The sequence below is a fragment of the Aquarana catesbeiana genome, linkage group LG09, assembly GCF_042186555.1.
Source record: "Aquarana catesbeiana isolate 2022-GZ linkage group LG09, ASM4218655v1, whole genome shotgun sequence".
Lineage (NCBI taxonomy): Eukaryota > Metazoa > Chordata > Amphibia > Anura > Ranidae > Aquarana > Aquarana catesbeiana.
Window position 1 is genome coordinate 242548345 of NC_133332.1, and position 23226 is coordinate 242571570.

The following is a 23226-nucleotide window of genomic DNA, read 5'->3' on the forward strand; positions in this document are numbered from 1 at the left end:
AGGATCTACAAGGAGGAATGGCAGAGGATCCCCAAATCCAGGTGTGAAAAACTTGTTGCATCTTTCCCAAAAAGACTCATGGCTGTATTAGATCACAAGGGTGCTTCTACTAAATACTGAGTAAAGGGTCTGAATACTTAGGACCATGTGATATTTCAGTTTTTCTTTTTAAATAAATCTGCAAAAATGTCAACAATTGTGTGTTGACAATTTTTTGTCAATATGGGGTGCTTTCCATCCCCACTGTACACTTCTCCTCTACCTCCAGCACAAATCTTGCTTGCAGAACTCCCAGAACCAGCTGGCACTATGGATGATCTGACAAAGGCTCAGTCAGACAAAGAGCAAAAGCCCTTTACAGGCAGGGACCGCGGGCCCCTTCTTTGTGTAGCAAAGTCTTAGTACTCAGCTGACCTCCTCCTGTGGCTACTGATCCCAGCACCACCTCTTCAGGCACTGCCCGGATGCAGCTGCCCCTTTCACCAGCCCTCCTGGCTGAGACTCCATAGTCCTCCCAGGCTGACAATCAGTTAATATCCCCAGTCTTTCACACAGGGCATCTTTTAAACTTTTGCAGTGTCTTATGATGTGAAACACCCACAATGACTGTGGTAACTGAAGATAATGTGATCTACGCTGCCAAGGCTATAAAGCCTAATTAAACTTTCAATTTAAATCAGTTAAATTTATTCCAGGTGCATAAAAACCAAAGGTGCTCAATGTCTTATAGTTTGTTTTCTTTCGAAAGCAGCCACAGCTTTAGTAGAAAAGCCTGTCCTGTCAGCACGATGCAGAGTGGGACCTTTGCCCTCAGTGGTTAAGCAGTAGTCTCTCTGTAGAGGTCCAAAGTACTTGCTGTTGAGTCAGAGCCAGAGCTCTACAATCGTTTGGGAGCATGGACTTGCTGATTGCAAAGCTATCGGTCAGACACAGACCAGGGGGTGTTGGATCTCTGCAGAGGGACCACTGCTTCCACACAAAAGGCATGTTGGCAGGGGCCTGCTTCCACACTCTGAAACATGTTGTCAGGGCACAGGCTTTTCTACTTTGCTTGATAAAGAAAACTAATTGTAAGACAATGAACACCTGTTGTTTTAATGCACCTAAAACCATCTTTCAAATCCCCAGATTTGAGTATCAAAGTGAATTATGAATGTTACGTTTGATCCATTTCAGCTGTGTGTATGTTGACATTCCTTGGGTGCAATGAGGAGCTGCATGCTTGCGTAGAGGATAAACCAGTTTGGCTTCTATAAAGCCTGGATTCAGCTCACAGGAGCCAGACAAAGTCTGCTATTGTTGACTTCTTTCTGTATACAGAGATCTTGTATGTAACATCAGGGCTAACAATAAGCATTTGATACAATAACCCCAGACCTGTCATTATCCGCTCCATACCCCGTGTAACTCCTTCCGTAGTATGGCCACCTCTCCTCAGCTGACATACCATCATCCTTTAGAACCAGTATACACGTATATTCAAATTTTTATTTCTATACACAGTATACAGGTGCATCCCAAAATGTTAGAATATCATCAGAAAGTTCATTTATTTCAGTAATTCAATAGCTCTGGAGGAGCTGCAGAGATCCACAGCTCAGGTGGGAGAATCTGTTCACAGGACAACTATTAGCCGTGCACTCCACAAATCTGGCCTTTTTGGAAAAGTGGCAAGAAGAAAGCAATTGTTGAAAGAAAGCAATAAGAAGTCCCGTTTTCAGTTTGCGAGAAGCCATGTGGGGGAAACAGTAAACATGTGGAAGAAGGTGCTTTGATCAGATGACACCAAAATTAAACTTTTTGACCTAAAAGCAAACCACTATATGTGGCAGAAAACTAACACTGCACATCACCCTGAACACACCATTCCCATTGCGGAACATGGTGGCAGCATCATGTTGTGGGGATGCTTTTCTTCAGCAGGGAAAGGGAAGCTGGTCAGAGTTGAAGGGAAGATGGGTGTAGCCAAATACAGGGCAATCTTAGGAGAAAACCTGTTATGCCGCGTACACACGAGCGCACTTTGCAGCAAACTTGGTCCGGCGGACTCTCTGACTCAATCTGATCATGTGTAGGCTCCCGCTGACTTTTTTTCCCAAAAGTCCGACGGACCTAGAAATGAAACAAATGTTTCAAATCTTTTCTTCGTAACTCCGCCGGACTCAGTTCCTGACGGAAAGCCTGTTTGTCTGTATGCTGATACGACGCAAGGGCAGGGTACTGCATCTCGCGGTCGCTGCAATAGGAAAAACAAATGTTCCTATTGCGGCGAAGGTGGGGCATACCAGGCCCTTAGGTCTGGTATGGATTTTAAGGGGAACCCCCTACGCCGAAAAACCAGCGCGGGGTCCCCCCCAAAATCCATACCATACCCGATCCAAGCACTCAGCCCGGCCAGTCAGGAAAGGGGGTGGGGACGAGCGAGCGGCACCCCCCCGAACCGTACCAGGCCGCATGCCCTCAACATGGGGGGTGGGTGCTTTGGGGGAGGGGGGCGCCCTGTGGCCCCCCCACCCCAAAGCACCTTATCCCCATGTTGATGAGGACAAGGGCCTCTTCCCGTCAACCCTGGCCGTTGGTTGTCGGGGTCTGCGGGCAGGGGGCTGATCGGAATCCGGTAGCCCCCTTAAATAAGAGGGCCCCCAGATCCCGGCCCCCCACCCTATGTGAATGAGTATGGAGTACATGGTACCCCTACCCATTCACCTAGGTAAAAAGTGTCAATAAAAAAACACTACACAGGTTTTTAAAGTAATTTTTCTAGACAGCTCCGGGGGTCTTCTTCCGGCTTCGGGGGTCTTCTTCCGACTTCGGGGTCTCTCCGGTTCTTCTCCACTAGGGATGAGCTTCGAGTTCGAGTTGAACTCATGTTCGACTCGAACATTGGCTGTTCGCAAGTTCACCGAACAGCGAACAATTTGGGGTGTTCGCGGCAAATTCGAATGCCGCGGAACACCCTTTAAAAGTCTATGGGAGAAATCAAAAGTGCTAATTTTAAAGGCTAATATGCAAGTTATTGTCATAAAAAGTGTTTGGGGACCTGGGTCCTGCCCCAGGGGACATGGATCAATGCAAAAAAAAGTTTTAAAAACGGCCGTTTTTTCAGGAGCAGTGATTTTAATAATGCTTAAAGTCAATCAATAAAAGTGTAATATCCCTTTAAATTTCGTACCTGGGGGGTGTCTATAGTGTGCCTGTAAAGGGGCGCATGTTTCCTGGGTTTAGAACAGTCTGACAGCAAAATGACATTTTGAAGGAAAAAACTCATTTAAAACTACTCGCGGCTATTGCATTGCCGACAATACACATAGAAGTTCATTGATAAAAACGGCATGGGAATTCCCCAAAGGGGAACCCCGAACCAAAATTAAAAAAAAAAAATGACGTGGGAGTCCCCCTAAATTCCATACCAGGCCCTTCAGGTCTGGTATGGATATTAAGGGGAACCCCGGCCAAAATTAAAAAAAAAAAATGACGTGGGGTTCCCCCTAAATTCCATACCAGACCCTTCAGGTCTGGTATGGATTTTAAGGGGAACCCCGCGCCAAAAAAAAAAAAAAAAACGGCGTGGAGTCCCCCCAAAAATCCATACCAGACCCTTATCCGAGCACGCAACCTGGCAGGCCGCAGGAAAAGAGGGGGGGGCGAGAGTGCGGCCCCCCCTCCCTCCTGAACCGTACCAGGCCACATGCCCTCAACATTGGGAGGGTGCTTTGGGGTAGCCCCCCAAAACACCTTGTCCCCATGTTGATGAGGACAAGGGCCTCATCCCCACAACCCTGGCCGGTGGTTGTGGGGGTCTGCGGGCGGAGGGCTTATCGGAATCTGGAAGCCCCCTTTAACAAGGTGACCCCCAGATCCCGGCCCCCCCCCTGTGTGAAATGGTAAGGGGGTACATAAGTACCCCTACCATTTCACGAAAAAAGTGTCAAAAATGTTAAAAATGACAAGAGACAGTTTTTGACAATTCCTTTATTTAAATGCTTCTTCTTTCTTCTATCTTCCTTCATCTTCTGGTTCTTCTGGTTCTTCTGGCTCTTCTGGTTCTTCCTCCGGCGTTCTCGTCCAGCATCTCCTCCGCGGCGTCTTCTATCTTCTTCTCCTCGGGCCGCTCCGCACCCATGGCATGGGGGGGGAGGCTCCCGCTCTTCTCTTCTTCTTTTCTTCTCTTCTTCTCTTCTTCTTTTCTTCTTTTCTTCTCCGGGCCGCTCCGCAATCCATGCTGGCATGGAGGGAGGCTCCCGCTGTGTGACGGCGCTCCTCGTCTGACAGTTCTTAAATAACGGGGGGGCGGGGCCACCCGGTGACCCCGCCCCCCTCTGACGCACGGTGACTTGACGGGACTTCCCTGTGACGTCACGGGGAATGCCACAGGGAAGTCCCGTCAAGTCACCGTGCGTCAGAGGGGGCGGGGTCACCGGGTGGCCCCGCCCCCCCGTTATTTAAGAACTGTCAGACGAGGAGCGCCGTCACACAGCGGGAGCCTCCCTCCATGCCAGCATGGATTGCGGAGTGGCCCGGAGAAGAAAATGAAGAAGAGAAGAAAAGAAGAAGAGAAGAGCGGGAGCCTCCCCCCCATGCCATGGGTGCGGAGCGGCCCGAGGAGAAGAAGACAGAAGACGCCGCGGAGGAGATGCTGGACGAGAACGCCGGAGGAAGAACCAGAAGAGCCAGAAGAACCAGAAGATGAAGGAAGATAGAAGAAAGAAGAAGCATTTAAATAAAGGAATTGTCAAAAACTGTCTCTTGTCATTTTTAACATTTTTGACACTTTCTTCGTGAAATGGTAGGGGTACTTATGTACCCCCTTACCATTTCACACAGGGGGGGGGCCGGGATCTGGGGGTCACCTTGTTAAAGGGGGCTTCCAGATTCCGATAAGCCCCCCGCCCGCAGACCCCCACAACCACCGGCCAGGGTTGTGGGGATGAGGCCCTTGTCCTCATCAACATGGGGACAAGGTGTTTTGGGGGGCTACCCCAAAGCACCCTCCCAATGTTGAGGGCATGTGGCCTGGTACGGTTCAGGAGGGAGGGGGGGCCGCACTCTCGTCCCCCCCTCTTTTCCTGCGGCCTGCCAGGTTGCGTGCTTGGATAAGGGTCTGGTATGGATTTTTGGGGGGACCCCACGTCGTTTTTTTTTTTTTTTTTTGGCGCGGGGTTCCCCTTAAAATCCATACCAGACCTGAAGGGTCTGGTATGGAATTTAGGGGGAACCCCACGTCATTTTTTTTTTTTAATTTTGGCCGGGGTTCCCCTTAATATCCATACCAGACCTGAAGGGCCTGGTATGGAATTTAGGAGGACTCCCACGTCATTTTTTTTTTTTAATTTTGGTTCGGGGTTCCCCTTTGGGGAATTCCCATGCCGTTTTTATCAATGAACTTCTATGTGTATTGTCGGCAATGCAATAGCCGCGAGTAGTTTTAAATGAGTTTTTTCCTTCAAAATGTCATTTTGCTGTCAGACTGTTCTAAACACAGGAAACATGCGCCCCTTTACAGGCATACTATAGACACCCCCCAGATACGAAATTTAAAGGGATATTACACTTTTATTGTTTGACTTTAAGCATTATTAAAATCACTGCTCCTGAAAAAACGGCCGTTTTTAAAACTTTTTTTTGCATTGATCCATGTCCCCTGGGGCAGGACCCAGGTCTCCAAACACTTTTTATGACAATAACTTTCATATAAGCCTTTAAAATTAGCACTTTTGATTATTCATGTTCGTGTCCCATAGACTTTAACGGTGTTCGCATGTTCGAACGAACTTTTTTCCTGTTCGCATGTTCTGGTGCGAACCGAACAGGGGGGTGTTCGGCTCATCCCTATTCTCCACTGTCTCCAGCCTCTGCTCCCATTGTTTGACCTCTTACCCACGCTCTCCAGGTTTTCTGCCGGGCTCCTCCGCTATCTTCTGCTCTTTTGCCGCTCTTTTGCTAGCAGTGGCCTGCTCTTCTGCCTTCTTGTCTTCCTCCCTCTTCTCTTCTTGCTATGTTGACACAATGCTCTCTCTGGCTGGAATGCTCTCTGAGCGCTCCGATGTGACTTATATAGGCGTGACCCCGCCCCCTTATGCCGTCACAGTCTCTGGGCATGCTGGGACTGTGACAGTTTAGGGGGGCGTGGTCAACATCACCCGGTGACCCCGCCCCCTTATGCCGTCACAGTCCCAGCATGCCCAGGGACTGTGACGGCATAAGGGGGCGGGGTCACTTTGGAGCGCTCAGAGAGCATTACAGCCGGAGAGAGCGTCGTGTCAACATCGCAAGAAGAGAAGAGGGAGGAAGACAAGAAAGCAGAAGGCAGAAGACCGGGCCACCGCTAGCAAAAGAGCGGCAAAAGAGCAGTAGATAGCGGAGGAGCCCGGCAGAAGACCCGGAGAGAGCATGGAGAAGAGGTCAAACAACAGGAAAAGAGGCCGGAGACAGTGGAGAAGAACCAGAGAGACCCCCGAAGTCGGAAGAAGACCCCCGAAGTCGGAAGAAGACCCCCGGAGCTGTCTAATAAATTACTTTAAAAACCTGTGTAGTGTGTTTTTTTATTGACACTTTTTCCCTAGGTGAATGGGTAGGGGTACCATGTACCCCATACTCATTCACATAGGATGGGGGGCCAGGATCTGGGGGCCCTCTTATTTAAGGGGGCTCCCGGATTCCGATCAGCCCCCTGCCCGCAGACCCCGACAACCAACGGCCAGGGTTGACGGGAAGAGGCCCTTGTCCTCATCAACATGGGGACAAGGTGCTTTGGGGTGGGGGGGCCACAGGGCACCCCCCTCCCCCAAAGCACCCACCCCCCATGTTGAGGGCATGCGGCCTGGTATGGTTCAGGGGAGGTGCCGCTCGCTCGTCCCCACCCCCTTTCCTGATCGGCCGGGCTGCGTGCTTGGATCGGGGTCTGGTATGGATTTTGGGGGGAACCCCACGCCGTTTTTTTTGGCGTAGGTGGTTCCCCTTAAAATCCATACCAGACCTAAGGGCCTGGTATGCCCCACGACAGGGCTCGCAAGGTGCCAATCTCGCCGATAAAAGCGGCGAGATTAACTTCCTTTTCTAGTCCCGTCGTACCCGAGTCACGTTCAGATTGAACGGACTTGTCCGTGTGTGGGCAAGTCCATTCATTCGGAAAGTCCGCCGTAACTCTGGCGAAAGGGAAGACCGGTGGACCTAGTCTGCCAGAAAGTCCGGTCGTGTGTAGGCAAGTCCGTCCGTTCAGAAAGTCCGGCGGGAAGAACGTCGGCCCTAGTTTCCCAGAAAGTCCGGTCGTGTGTACGCGGCATTAGGGCTCTTTCACACGGGGCAGATCAGTCATGATCCGCCCCGTGAACACCCGCTTGCTCAGCGGGGAGCGCTCCGCCGCTCCCCGCTGAGCAGGAAGATGACAGGTCCATCGCTGCACGCTGTGCAGCGGCGGACCTGTCAGAGCGCCGCTCTCCCCTATGAGGGGATCGGATGATGACGGACCGTAGTGTCCGTCGTCACCCGATCCGATCTGGAAACGGATGGAAAAGTAGGTTTTTCCTCCGTTACACTTTTCGGATCAGAGCGGGTCGGATGTCAGCGGACACGTCACCGCTGACATCCGACGCTCCATAGGGATGAATGTATGTCCGTTTTTCATCCGAAAACGGAAGGATGAAAAACGGACATACGGATCGTCCGTGTGAAAGAGGCCTTAGAGTTTGCAAGACTTGAGACAGGGGTGGAGGTTCACCTACCAGCAGGACAATGACCCTAAACATACAGCCAGAGCTACAATGGAATGGTTTAGATCAAAGCATATTCATGTGTTAAAATGGCCCAGTGAAAATCCAGACCTAAATCCAATTGAGAATCTGTGGCAAGACTTGAAAATTGCTGTTCACAGATGCTCTCTGTCCAGTCTGACAGAGCTCGAGCTATTTTGCAAAGAATGGGCAAAAATGTCACTCTCTAGATGTGCAAAGCTGGTAGAGACATCACATCAGTCAATCACATAAAATTCACATAAGTCACATCAGTCAATAACATAAAATTGAAAATAAAATACATTTACGTTTTTGGTTGTAACGTTACAAAATTTCAAGGGGTGTGAATACTTTTTCATGGCACTATATGACAGTGCTGGAGTATAAGAGACAGGCAATAACTATTTACTGTAGTACAATCTCACTTTCTGGCCTTCCCCTTACATCAGATCTGGAGCAAGATACAGTTAAGGACAATATGAAATTACATCTGTTTTATATGTGCAGCAGACTTTATCGCTTCTCTGAAAAGCAATCTGCAGTGGATCGCTTTTCAGAGGACAGGCAATGGTTTGCATGTTTTCATAAGGTGTTTTGCAGTCCCAAGGAGGATTTTACATTGAAAAACCACACGTCAACTGCATACCAAGCATTTAGCACATGCTTGCAGAGTGGTCCCTTTGACTTTAACAAGACAAGTTAAATTTGACAGAGCAGGCATCATCCTAATTGGTTTGTAGGTGGTCAATGGGGCAGTAAAAACATAGATCAACAGCCTTTGCTAGCTGTGTGAACCTAGGTCCTGTTCACACTAGGACTGCTTGACCACAGTCCTACAGTTAGAACACACCCTAGGGAACACAGTTAACCCCTTGATCGCCCCCTTCCCTGCCAGTGATATTGACACACTAATCAGTGCATTTTTATAGCACTGATCGCTGTATAATTGTCAATGGTCCCAAAAATGTGTCAGAAGTGTCCGATGTGTCCGCCATAATGTCGCAGTCACAATAAAAATCACTGATTACTGTCATTACTAGTAAAAAAAAAAAAAATAATAAAAATGCCATAAATCTATCCCTTATTTTGTAGACGCTATAACTTTTGCGCAAACCAATCAATATACGCTTATTGCGATTTTTATTACCAAAAATATGTAGAAGAATACATATCAGCCTAAACTGAGGCTGCTTTTTTTTAAAAAAAAAATTGTGGTATATTTATTATAGCAAAAAGTACAAAATATTGTGTTTTTTTCAAAATTGTTGCTCTTTTTTGGTTTATAGCGCAAAAAATAAAAACCACAGAGATGATCAAATACCACCAAAAGAAAGCTCTATTTGTGGGAAAAAAAGGACATCAACTTTGGGTACAGCGTCGCACGACCGCGCAATTGTCAGAGCGACGCAGTGCAGTAAGTTGTGATTATTTACTTAGGTCTAATCTGTGTGCTCTGCTGATGCTGCTAGTCTGCAGGATAGCTCCCTCTGTATCCAGGTAACTTGAGAAGTTTCTGGATGATAGGTGTGGAGCTATTCAAAAGGCAGCATGAATATTGATACAGCTCCGGCCTATCCCAGAGAAGCAGGCTCTGAAGGTATGCTCGGAGACTGTATTTATTCTGGGAGCACAGAGAGCTCAGGGTCTTGTCCCAGAGTGGAGGAGTCCAACCTGAGGGGGGCACTCTTCCCTTTTAGGCACAGGCTGCCATGAGGAGCTCTCAGGTGAGCAAACTGAGGGAGGAATGCTGAGATTCAGGTGCTTGGAAGAAGCTGACTAAGGGGAGCTCTCTGCCACAGATCTGTCTGGTATTACTGGAGGGCATCGCTTGGAAGATTAGAAATGTGGCATCCATCTGTCCTTGGGCCTTGTGAGTACAGACATTGAAATATCTTGGATGTCTTGTACTCTAGCTACCACTCTAGTGCCTAGCTATAGTCAGCTGTGGGTCTGTTAAAGGGGACACTGGCTGGTGTCCTTAAGAGCTCTGCTCTAGTGTCTCTACTGCTACTTAAGCTGAAGTCTACTGTTTGTTACAAGCCTGGACTTCACTACAGCTTGCTCTGGAATGAAACCAAGTTCTCAGTTGTACATAGTTCTTTTCTTTGAAGTATCCCACCACTTCCTTCATCCCTATCCAAGTTCCCCAAAATAACAACAAAAAGCAACATTCCCTAGACTGGTCTTTGGAGAAAGAGTGAATGAGCTTGTTGTGTGCCTGGCTGTGGGGCAGAAGTTGGGAAGACCTGAAAAGTAATTCCTGAGGCTTCTAGTAGTGCTACATTTGGGGGCTCGGTCCAGGATATTCCCTGAAAAACCTCAGCTGTTGCTACCGGCAACAGCCAGGAAAAGTGTAGAAGAAACTGTCAAGTGTTACTGTTTGGATGCCACTGTGGGGAAGCTCTGCTCTACAGTCACCAGTGCAGAAGCATTTCCAGGAGGTGGCATGGAAAGAGTTAATGCCAGAAAAGTGCTACAGTATGGACTGATAATATGGAAGTAACTGGTGACAGGAAAGGAGTTAACTGCAGGGTGCAGGAGTGAGAGCGCCAGGAAGGTATGGATTTTAAGGGGGACCTCATGGGACCAAATGTAAAAAAAAAAAAGGTGTGGCCCCCCCCTCAAAATCCATACCAGACCCTTATCCGAGCATGCAGCCTGGCAGGCCAGGAAAGGGAGGGGATGAGAGAGTGCCCCCCCTACTGAACCATATTAGGCCACATGCCCTTAACACAGGAAGGGTGCTTTGGGGCTCCTTTTCCCCATGTCAATGGGGAAAAGGGCCTCTTTTTTGACAAGTTCTTTATTAAAAACGTGTAAAAAACAGGGTCCCGTCTTTATTTACACTACTCTTTTTTTTTTTGTTGAATTAGCAGGGGTATCCTATACTCATTCGCATTGGGGGGGGGGGGGGGGTGATCTGCAGCATTCTTTCATTTACATTCAGCTGTCAGTGGGGAATCCCACTGACAGCTAATGAGTCATTGGTTGTTAAGGACGTGGCGGCCACCTGCTCCTTAACAGCCTGCTAGTCTCTGCTAAATGTCGGCACAAAAAGTGCTAAACGCCGGAACAAAAATGCTAAATATGAGCGTTTTTGTTCTCCCATTTTTTTTACAGCTCCTAGTGTGCATGGAGCCTTAAAGTAGCGCAATAATCAATAGCAAAAAATGCCCTGGTCATGAAGGTGTTAAAACTTCCAGAGGTCAAATGGCTACACTTTATTTTTATATTTCTTCAGTTACTTCCTGGTTTCCAGGCCTAGGCAAATGATGTTATATCTCCCAGGAGCCTTCAGGAGAAGAGGAGGGGTTTTCTTAGCTAAACACACCGTCCTGCAGGCATGCCTGAGCTAAGGGCAGACGAATTCCAGGAAGTAAATGCTAAATGAATCATCTGCACTTATGAGAAATGCTTGAGAGTGTTTTTCAAAGTGATTTCTCAGCAAAATAAAAGATAGACATGGATGAATGGATGGGTGAATGTGCTTTGAATATTAAAAACAAATTAAATTGTGTTTTTGGTTTGTGATGTTCAAATGCAGTGTAATTCAACTTTAATGTAAATGTAACATGCAGATCTCTGAAACATTTTCTCTAGTTTCGTAAGCTTTCAATAATAGTTGTAATGTAGAGTACAATGTAGTCTTTGAGTAACACTGATAATTAACTGCTGACATCCATGTGAAGTGTATTCCTGCAGGAATGTGGCGGGTAGTTCCTTCTACAACAGTATCCCTTCAGTTTTGCACTACAACAATTAAAGGAAGCCTGTATTCAGAGAATATGGAGGCTGTTATACTGACCTTACTTTGTGAAAATGCTAGTTGCCTGGCTGATCTAGTGTCTGCACAACGTTTACAGACCAGGATCAGGAGTTATAACTGTATTCTGATTTTTCAATCTGCAAGCTCATTCTAAGTCATTCAAGTCAGAGACAACCAGGCAACTAGTATCATTGAAGGATGGGTTCACATATTGGAACATATCCAGCCCAGGACACCCCTTCACCCCCTGAACCTTCTCCCACGCAAGCACATTTAAAATTGGCGCAACTGTGCAGGGCTCCACCCGCAAAGCCACGTCATTCATTTACAGCATTTTGTGAACTCCACAAATATATATATGTATCAACTCCAGACACATACTGTATATCTATATATATCAAATGTATTTTTTTACAAGCAGTGTATCTGAATTAAACATGGTATTATATAGTTGGTAAGGTTGACAAAAGACACCAGTCCATCCAGTTCAACCTGTGTGTGTGTATGTGTGTGAGTGTTTATATCACTACTATTTCCCATATCCCTGTATATTGTATTCACTAAGATGCCCATCAAAAGTTTTTTTGTAATCATCGACACTCCCCACTGACACCACCAACTATGGAAGGAAGTTCCACATCCTTACCGCTCTGACAGTAAAGAACTCTATAGGTTAAACTGCTTCTTGTCCACCTTTACTGAGTGGCCACGTGTCCTCTTAAGCGATTTAAGACTGAATATATATTTGTATATCGTTATCATATCCCCTCTTATGTGCCACTTTTCCAGGGAGAAAGGGTTTAATGTTTGTAGTCATTACTCATAACTGAGGTCCTCCAGCCCCCTTATTAGCTTTGTTGCGCTTCTCTGAACTGTCTCCAGTTCCAGTATGAAAATAGCAAAGAAACACTGCGCTAACTAATGAAAAAAGCAGCTACATACAATGTGACAAACAAAAATAAACTCTATAAAAAAATGTAGCACATAAAAAATCAACAAATGGTGATAAATTGTAGTCATAGACACCCCAAATCTATCGACCGGGTGTAGGGAATACCACAGGAAATGGGCTGAAGTCCATGTATCATGAAAAAGTGAAAAAAGTGAAAATCTCCAAATGAATGTGCACATGAGAAGTCACTGGCAGTGGGAATGTTCCAAATGTGGACAGAAGACTTGGTTGGTCAATACACGGAAACGGCTTCAACCTACAACAGCATCAAATCAGAGAATAGTATTGTATAGTCTTACCGGATCCTGTGGACTCCCCTGTCTTATGACATGGAGTCATACAGACATTGTGCCACTCAGGGCATGTAGACTGATATCCAGACCGTCAGGGCTCACAGATGTCAATTTCCCAAGTACTCGCGGAGTCGTCAGAAGGATCTTCGCAATGGGTGTAGACAGTATTCTGCCGGCTGGAATATGTTGTTGGTAACGAAGGTGGGGCATTGACTTCTTTTGTTATTCTGAAGAAATCCCTGTTTGTTCCTCTGTGCTCAGTGAGTCTAACTACCTGCCTTGTCACCTGTCCCTCCATGTGTACAATTTATCACCATTTGTTGATTTTTTATGCGCTGCATTTTTTTATAGTATCCAGTTCCAGTATGTTCCTCCTGAGGACTGGTGACGAGAACTGGACGGCATACTCAAGATGTGGCCGGACCAGAGTTTTGTAAGGTGGTAGAATTATACTCTTATCTCTTGAGTAGAGACCCTTTTAAATTCATGCGAATAGTTTGTTGGCCTTGTTTGCTGCGGCTTGGTCTTTTTCCATCCTGGATTCCCCCAATGGTTATCCCCCTTGCATTCATGTTTTTAGCCCTCAAGTGCATTATTTTATATTTCCCTACATTGAACCTCATTTGCAATGTAGTTGCCCACCCCTCTATTCTATCGAGGTCTTCTTGTAAAGTTTCTTTATCCTGTTGTGAAGTTATTACCCTGCTTAGCTTTGTATAGTAAGCAAACACTGAGATTGAACTATTTATACCAACCTCTATTTCATTTATGAATAAATTAAACAGAAATGGTTCAAGGACAGAGCCTTGGGGTACCCCACTTACCACGTCAGACACTTCAGAATATATGCTATTTATCACCACCCTCTGGACGTGCCTCTGTAATCAATTTTCTGTCAAAGTACATACGCTATCATCAATGTCAACAAACATCAGTTTGTAAATGAAGTGTTTATGGGAAACTGTGTCGAATGCTTTGGTGAAATCAAGATACACGTCATCCATGGGCCTTCCCCTAACTAGATGACAGCTCACTTCAGAGAATGTTAACAGATTGGTCTGGCAAGAACAATCTTTCATTAACCCATGTTGGTTACTACTAATGATACTGTTTTCAAAAGAAGAATCTTGGATATGGTCCATTCCCTTATCTTCCCCTCCAATAGTTTACATACTATTGATGGTAGGCTGAGTGGTCTGTAGTTTCTAGATGCCATTATATCTTGACCCTTTTTTAAATATTGGTGTTACATTGGCTTTTCGCCAATCAGCTGGTACCATTCCAGTCACTAAGCTGTCCTTAAAATTTAGCAATAACAGTCTGGCTATAACATGGCTAAGTTTTTTGAGGTCTCTTGGGTGTGAGCCATCTGGTCCTGGTGATTTATTTCGGTTAAGCTTTTCAAGTTCTTCACAAGGACCCTGTATCTGTATAGTCTGCACAGCAGAGCTCAGATTTGGAGAAAAAGAGACAGCTCAAGAAGCCAAACAGCTGTGCTGCAGTGGAAGGGACATGCTGATAGGAGAAGAGAGCAGAGTGAGAGATGAGCCCCTCAGTGTGCTGCTACTGCTTTTACTGTCCAGTCACAGGCTGCGGAAAAGGAGTATGTGTGCCAGAACAATGTAAATCTGAGGACTGGATTAAGAGAAACAGAAATCTTTTGGCAGGCAAAACAGCTCTCAGATGCGGATTTCATGTGTGTATTTAGCTGTTGTTTGCCTTGAGTTCAGCTTCAAGTGAACACAGTAAACCTTTCGTGACAAAAATACTGGGGGGCAGCCATTGCCTGGCATCAACAATTTTTTAAGTCTTACACCCAGAACAGTAAAGAGTAATGTCAGATATCTGTATAACGATTCAGTCAGTGACTCAAGGTATTAAAGACAGCATGAAAGCCTGTTACCATTTTCAAGACGATATGTTAACAATGACAGCCTGTGTTTTCCTAACAAGTTTTTGTTAATATTATTATTAATATTTTTATTATTATTATTAATAATAATTATAATAATTAAAACTTTTTTCCACAATTATAAAACATTTTAGTTAATACAATAATAATTATAATATTAAGAAGAATTATTATTATTATATTTATATATAAAAATATGGCCACTTTATTAGGTATACCTGTTTAATTGCTTGGTAACACAAATTGCTAATCAGTCAATCACATGGCAGCAACTCAATGCATTTAGGCATCTAGACCTGGTGATTAGGACTTGCTGAAGTTCAAACCGAGCATCAGAATGGGGAATGGGGGAGTTTTAATAAAGGACTTGTCAAAACGGTTTTTATTTACACTGTACTGCCTTTTTTTGGGGTGAATGGGTAGGGGTACAATACAATGTACCCCATACTTATTCACATGGGGGGGGGGGGATTTAAGTGACTTTAAAATTGGCATGGTTGTTGGTGCCAGACGGGCAGGTCTGAGTATTTCAGAAACTGTTGATCTACAGGGATTTTCACAAACAAGCATCTCTGGGGCTTACAGAGAATGCTCTAAAAAAGAGAAAATATCCAGTGAGCGGCAGTTGTGTGGATGAAAATGCCTTGCTGATGTCAGAGGTCAGAGGAGAATGGGCAGACTGGTTTAAGATGATAGAAAGGCAACAGTAACTCAAATAGCCACTCGTTACAACCAAGGTATGCAGAATACCATCTCTGAACTCACAACACATCGAACCTTGAAGCAGATGGGCTACAGCAGCAGAAGACCACACTGGGTTCCACTCCCGTCAAAAACAGAGAACTGAGGCTACAATTCGCACAGACTCACCAAGATTCGACAATAGAAGATTATAAAAACGTTGCCTGGTCTGATGGATCCATCCTGCCTTGCATCAACGGTTCAGGCTGATGGTGGTGTAATGGTTTGGGGGATATTTTCCTGGCACACTTTGAACATAGTTTAAATGCCACGGCCTACCTGAGTATTGTTGCTGAACATGTCTATCCCTTTATGAGTACAGTGTACCCATCTTCTGGTGGCTCCTTCCAGCAGGATAATGCACCATGTCACAAAGCTCAAATCATCTAAAACTTGTTTCTTGAACATCACACTGAGTTCACTGCACTCCAATGGCCTCCACGGTAACCAGAATCCGAAAGAGTACCTGTGGGATGTGGTGGAATGGGAGATTTGCATCATGGATGTGCAGCCGACAAATCTGCAGCAACTGTGAGATGCTATGATGTCAATATGGACCAAAATCTCTGAGTAATGTTTCCAACACTTTGTTGAATCTATGCCACAAAGAATTAAGGCAGTTTTGAAGGCAAAAGGGGGTCCAACCTGATACTATCAAGATATACCTAATAAAGTGGCCAGTGAGTTTATATACAGTGCCTTGAAAAAGTATTCATACCCCTTGAAATTTTCCAAATTTTTCCATCTTACAACCAAAACGTAAATGTATTTTATTGAGATTTTATGTGATGGACCAAAACAAAGTGACACCTAATTTGAAATTGAAGGAAAATGATAAAATGTTTTTCAAATTTTTTTACAAATAAAAATTTGTGTAATCTGCTTGCAATGTTATGTGCAAAAGTACTTATATATTTTTTTATTTCTTGTTTCACTCCCCAGTTTCCTTCAGCGCCACAGGAATGGCAGACTGTGGCATCCCATTTTGCCACCCGTTGGTACTTTCCCAACTGTGGAGGGGCTATAGATGGGAAGCACGTCCACATCGTGCCACCACCCCATTCGGGGTCATACTCTTTTAATTATAGGGGATTTCATAGTATTGTGTTAATGGCGGTGGTGTCGGCACAATATGAATTTCTATATGTGGATGTGGGGAAGAATGGCCAGATGTTGGATGAAGGAGTCTTCGCCTAGACGGAGTTCTACCAGCGTCTCCTGAATGGTGGCCTGGGATTGCCACCTGATGCAGATAATGTGGAAGGACTCCCCTTTGTCTTCATTGCAGATGAAGCCTTCGGTCTGGGCGAGCACCTCATGAGGCCATTCCCCCAAAGGACCCGCACCCCGGAGAGGAGGGTTTTTAACTACCGGCTGGCCAGAGCAAGAAGAGTTGTGGAGAATGCCTTCGGGATAATGGCCAGCCGGTTCCACCTGTTTCTGACAGCAATCCATCTGGCAGAATACAAACTTAATCATATTGTCCCTGCTGCATCCTGCACAATTTGTTAAGAAAACATGCCAGAAATTATATTTCATCAGTTGGGCCTGGGGCCGGACTTACAGATAATCCTCTGACGGGCCTGGATACTGGCCATACTGGCTTGGCCCCCCAAATCGCCCGTGAAGTTAGGGAGAAATATGTTAATTATTTTACGGGTAGGGGGGCCATTGCAATGCCAGACAATGTCTGATTTTTATTAATAAAAAAAATAATGATCAGATAAAATCTCAAAATGTATATATTGCTTGCTTTTCCTTTTGGCTGTCTCCTAGTGCACTTGTAGTGCCAAGTGGATTTTCCTTTAGTAAGTAAGCCCCATTGTCACTGTAAACACAAAATTACTTACAAAACTGGTATTGAGCATTGAAAGAAGAAGCCAAACAGAGTTGATTAGCAAACTTTTTAATCTGTGCACATTCACATGTGCGTTTATAATATATATTTTTTTAAATATAGATTTCTTTTTTTAACAATATATTTTTTTTTTTAAATATATTTCTTTTTTAACAATATAATTTGTTTTTTTTTTTTTTTTTACAAACAGGCATGTTTTAAAACATATTATAAGATGAAACAATCAGCGCCACAACTAAAAAATATTGTGATGTTTAAATAAGATAACCTAATAATAAACGTGCACAGCTGCTAAACATTCCAAGTGGTACACCACACTAATTTCAAAATGGATAGTAAATAATAAATGTAGCGCTATGTGTAAAATTATAACTATAAAGTGCAAATCTCTAAAATAAATAAATCCTACATATAAATGAATAGTCCATAAAATGAAAAAATGAAGAAATAAAACATGAAAAACTCTTCTTGTGATCAGTGTGTCCACACAATTCCACCACAGTGATTGTTCGTCCTCAAAAGGAGTGCACCCCACCACCAGTAAAAATGCGCGCTCACCTCCCAGATGAGTCAAAACTCATATGCGAATCTCCCCACAAGCTCTTTGCTCTCACTTCCTCTTCCCAATCAATGGTGGGTAATCCAGATGGCTCTTTTCTTAATGGTAACTCAGCTCATTAACATCCAAAGAAGCGGATCATCTCCCAGCTTGGCTCAAGATTCCGTGAGTTCAGGACATGTAAATAATAAGTATAGAGACCATAGTGTTCTCCATATACAAATTTATTCAAAGCCCCCAAATAGACAAGTTGCACTTACAAAATAAAAACTTTAAAATCACATAAAAACCTCCAGAGTAGCACCACCGTGTCCACATACACAGCGCTTGGCTGGACGTGACTATCAGCTCCTCCCTTCTAGACGCGTATATGCCAATCACAGGCCTTCCTCAGTAGATGGGTGGGCTGATCCCTCTAAGCTAATTTGTAGTGTATTGTTGCTATAGCAGCCCTCAGGGCGTCGCAACAGCTCAGTCTGCGGTGCAGAAAGAACCTCCCTCTGCCTGTGTCTCCAGGACACACAAATACCAAGACCAGGAAGTGTGTGTCTCTCTCACTGCTAAATTGCAGTAAGATCTAAACCTTTCTAAGCACCCGCAGACCTACATGACAATCTCCGGTTACAATCTATCATAAGCTAAGCATAATAACATACAAAACAACTACCTATACTAACAATCTAAAATTACATAATTATGTTTAAAAATACCATATTTATTATAAACCAACAAAATTATATATATGTTACGGGACTAAATTGATTTAAAATTACTATTCAAATTTTAAATATAAACAGCGTATTTCATATGTCTATGTATATATAGGGTCACCACTCGCATAACAAAGATAACAAATTAAAATTATACATACATACATATACATATATATATATATATATATATATATATATATATACAGACATACATACACATATACATACACACCTACATACACAAATATATATCAAAATATCTAAAAAGTATTTTAAAAAATCTATATCATATATAAAAAAACAAAAAGACAAAAACTAAGCTCATTTGTAGTGTATCGTTGCTATAGCAACCATCCGGGTGTCACCACAGCTCAGTCTGCAGTGCAGAAAGAACCTCCCCCTGCCTGTGTCTCCAGGACATACAAATACCAAAACCAGGAAGTGTGTCACTCTTACTGCTAACTTGTAAAAAAAAAAAAAAATCTCCTATATTTCCTACAAAGTTGTGTACAAGTCATGAAGGGTTACCTAAAATAACCCATTATAGATGAAACAGTTCAGATCAAAATCAATATTGAGCCCCCTGGGCATTAAAACCTGGGTCTCATATATCCAAGCTGATTCGCGTTGGCTTAATTGTCTTATGAAATTACCCCCCCCCTCCAGTGATGTTTTACCTTTTCTATGGCCCAAAACTTTAACTGACTGGGATTTCTATCATGGACTTCCCTAAAATGTTTAGAGACACAATATTCTTTTTTTCCTTTTTTGATTGTGTTGATGTGCTCTCGCACCCTAACCAGCAGAGGTCTAGATGTTCGACTTACATACTGGAGTTTGCATGAACACTCCAACATATATACAACCCCTTCAGAAGAACAAGTGATGAAATCTTTTATCCTGTGTACTTTACCCGTGGCTGTGGCCACAAATTCACATTTCTTTTTTGGATTACGGTACTTCCTTTAACAAGTAAAGGAAGTGTGGACACACTGATCACGAGAAGAGTTTTTCATGTTTTATTTCTTCATTTTTTTCAATTTATGGACTCTTCATTTATATGTAGGATTTATTTACTTTAGAGATTTGCACTTTATATTTATAATTTTACACATAGCGCTACATTTATTATTTACTATCCATGTTTTAAAACATAACATACACACAACTCTGGAACTTACAAAGTTCAACATATAGAAAATTAAGGCAATATCAGACATTATAGTGTCCAAAATGTCTTGATATTGCCCTAAATCAGATGGGGTGATGTCACCCCTGTAAAAGCCAAATTTTGAAGATGTACACAAATTGGGATTCCAAATGGGTATGGTCAACATGTGCTATCTCCCATCATGGGGATCAATGGACGTGTTTTGTGGGTGCAATCTCTTCCTCTCACCTACTAGCGTTATGAGGAAGGGGCTGCACCCACAAAACGCGTACATTGAGATCCCCTGATGGCAGATAGCACATGTTGACACCGTGTGCATCTTCAAAATTTGTCTTTTAAAAATTAAAAAAATTAAAATCCCAGAATGTGGGCATCTAAAAAGGAAATGAAGAACATGATCGATTTAGTTTTAGGGAAAAAGGGATTAAATTCTCCCCAAAACATCGATCGTGTTCTTCATTTCCTGCTGCATGATGTCCAGCCGATTGCGCATGGCATCAATCTCCCCATTCCAGGCCATGATCTGGCCAATCAGTCTTTGGGCGCTGTCAGTGGAAAAAGGTTCCGCCGCTTCCCCTTCCACAACCAGCACATCACCTAAAATTCATGAAAAAACATGTATTTATAAAGATGCAGGCATACATAGATTACCTGAAGCTGGGATGTCAGACACTCACCTGGTGGAGTGCCCATGTCGCCCACTTCCTCCACCTCTCATTCCTCCACATCCTCGGGGGGGTGGGCGCTGTCGGGGGGAAAAAGGTTCCGCCACTTCCCCTTCCACAACCAGCACATCACCTAAAATTGATGAAAAAACATCTATTTAGAAATATGCAGGCATACATAGATTACCTGAAGCTGGGGTGTCAGACACTCACCTGGTGAGGTGCCCATGTCACTCACTTCCTCCACATCCTCGGGGGGGCTGGGGCTAACTACCCATTCAGGCTGGCGAGGTTGGGGGTCCCTGGTAGCCTGTTGTCTGAGTCTTTTCTCCCCTATGAGAATGAAACAAAAGGTATACTTTGCACACAGATATTTGAGTCCAGAAATATGAATATGAAACATTGTTTTGAAGTGGTGTACAATTGTCTATTTGGGAAGAGATCCAAGTTGAAGACATGATTAAAAATCCCTTTTTACCAAACTGCAATACTTACCTTTTTTGGCCAAGTTTCACAGATGGAGACACCCCAAGTATCCACTGGAGCACCTGTGTGGGTTACCCTAAAAAATGTGCTCTGGTGTCCCACACTAGTGCTCCTGAGTCCAGATGTGTAAACAGCTGCTGAGTGTCCTCTCTTTACATTCCACTGAATCAAGTTTGCAATTCATTCAAGTTTCAAAGACATCTAGACAACAATGTCCTAAACTTCTTTTAATAAGACAAATTAGCAAGATCAAAAATGTATTTAAAACCCTGTATCAACTAAATACATCGTATATATTGTCAAACAATGTTTCCTTCGAACAATGTTTCCTACTAATAACGATGTTTCCTGCAAACGAAAACTGTGTCCACAGACATGAAAGTAGCCATTTAAAACTGTACAACAGTGAAGAAAAAGCACATGGAGCAGCATGAAAGTTAATAATCAGAATAGGAACACACGACAAGTACTTACTTTTTTGAAGCATTTTTTTATTCTTCTGTACTGATCCGGATCCCTCAGTTTAAGATCGGACCAGCGTTTCCTTAACTGGTCTTTGGAGCGGCGTACCCCAAAATTTTGCTGCAGAGTCTTCACAACTTTGGACATGATTTTGGCCTTGCGCAAATTCGGCTGGGTGTACGGTCCATGCTTCCCATCATAATCGTTCCTCTGCAAGATGTACACCATCTCCACCATTTGATCAAAGGCCATATTGGAGGCCTTAAATTCTCGTGACGTTTCGGGCTCCGTGCTTTCCTCGCTACTGGAGTAATTAACACACACCTGCTTTGTCTCCGCCATGTTGCTCCTAACTGTGCACCGTAGAGAGAAGGGACGGGGAATATTCCTGAAAAAAGAAAAAGAAATATTTGTGAAAAAAGGGGCGGGCGAAGCAGGCGTAGTTTCACGCATGCGCAGTGTATATAAAGCTAACACAAATGTGCCATACGTATGTTCTGTGCGTAGAGAAGGGGGCGGGAATATTCGTGACAAAAGAACGTCAGGGGCGGGCGACGCAGGTGGAGTTTCACGCTTGCACAGTGTATATAAAGCTAACATGCATGTGTCGTATGTATGTTTTGAGGAACTGAAGTTGGGAGCATCCGAAACGAAGGTAAATTTTATTAAGTTTGGAACATCAGTGGCCTATACTGCTTAAAGATTAAGGCCTATGTTTGGATAAGATTATGAGAGTTTAGACTAACATTAGTGTTTTGTCTTACAGAAAAAATAAATAATAAGTTTAACCACTTGACGACCGCCTCACGCCGATGTACGTCGGCAAAGTGGCACGGACAGGCAAAATCACGTACAGGGTACGTGATTTGCCTTCCGCGGGTGGGGGGTCCGATCGGACCCCCCCCCGGTGCCCGAGGCGGTCGTCTTTTGTCCAGCGGCGATCAGTGATGAGGGGGAGACCATCCGTTCGTGGCCCCCCCCTCGCGATCGCCGCCGGCCAATGAGAATCTTCCTTTGCTGCTGTATGCTAAACAGCAGCAAAGGAAATGATGTCATCTCTCCTCGGCTCGGTAATTTCCGTTCCGGCCCGAGGAGAGAAGACATCAATGTGAGTGCACAACACACACACAGTAGAACATGCCAGGCACACAAAACACCCCGATCCCCCCCCCGATCCCCCCCCAATCACCCCCCCCCCCTGTCACAAACTGACACCAGCAGTTTTTTTTGTTTTTTTTTTTTTCTGATTACTGCATAGTGTCAGTTTGTGACAGTTACAGTGTTGGGACAGTTACTGTTACCCCCCTTTAGGTCTAGGATACCCCCCTAACCCCCCCTAATAAAGTTTTAACCCCTTGATCACCCCCTGTCACCAGTGTCACTAAGCGATCATTTTTCTGATCGCTGTATTAGTGTCGCTGGTGACGCTAGTTAGTGAGGTAAATATTTAGGTTCGCCGTCAGCGTTTTATAGCGTCAGGGACCCCCATATACTATCTAATAAATGTTTTAACCCCTTGATTGCCCCCTAGTTAACCCTTTCACCACTGATCACCGTATAACCGTTACGGTTGACGCTGGTTAGTTTGTTTATTTTTTATAGTGTCAGGGCACCCGCCGTTTATTACCGAATAAAGGTTTAGCCCCCCGATCGCCCGGCGGTGATATGCGTCGCCCCAGGCAGCGTCAGATTAGCGCCAGTACCGCTAACACCCACGCACGCAGCATACGCCTCCCTTAGTGGTATAGTATCTGATCGGATCAATATCTGATCCGATCAGATCTATACTAGCGTCCCCAGCAGTTTAGGGTTCCCAAAAACGCAGTGTTAGCGGGATCAGCCCAGATACCTGCTAGCACCTGCGTTTTGTGCCTCCGCCCAGCCCACCCAAGTGCAGTATCGATCGATCACTGTCACT

At 44.4% G+C, this 23226-nt stretch overlaps 1 protein-coding gene across 2 annotated transcripts in view; it reads right to left on the minus strand.

Annotated features, from left to right (window-relative positions):
* Positions 1-12920, minus strand: part of RNF224 (ring finger protein 224) — a 69153-nt gene extending 56233 nt beyond the window's left edge. For both annotated transcript variants that reach the window (XR_012236068.1, XM_073600053.1), the window contains exon 1: positions 12748-12920. The gene's annotated coding sequence lies outside the window, so the exon portion shown is untranslated. The remainder of the gene's footprint in view (positions 1-12747) is intronic.
* Between the last annotated feature and the right edge of the window lie 10306 nt (positions 12921-23226).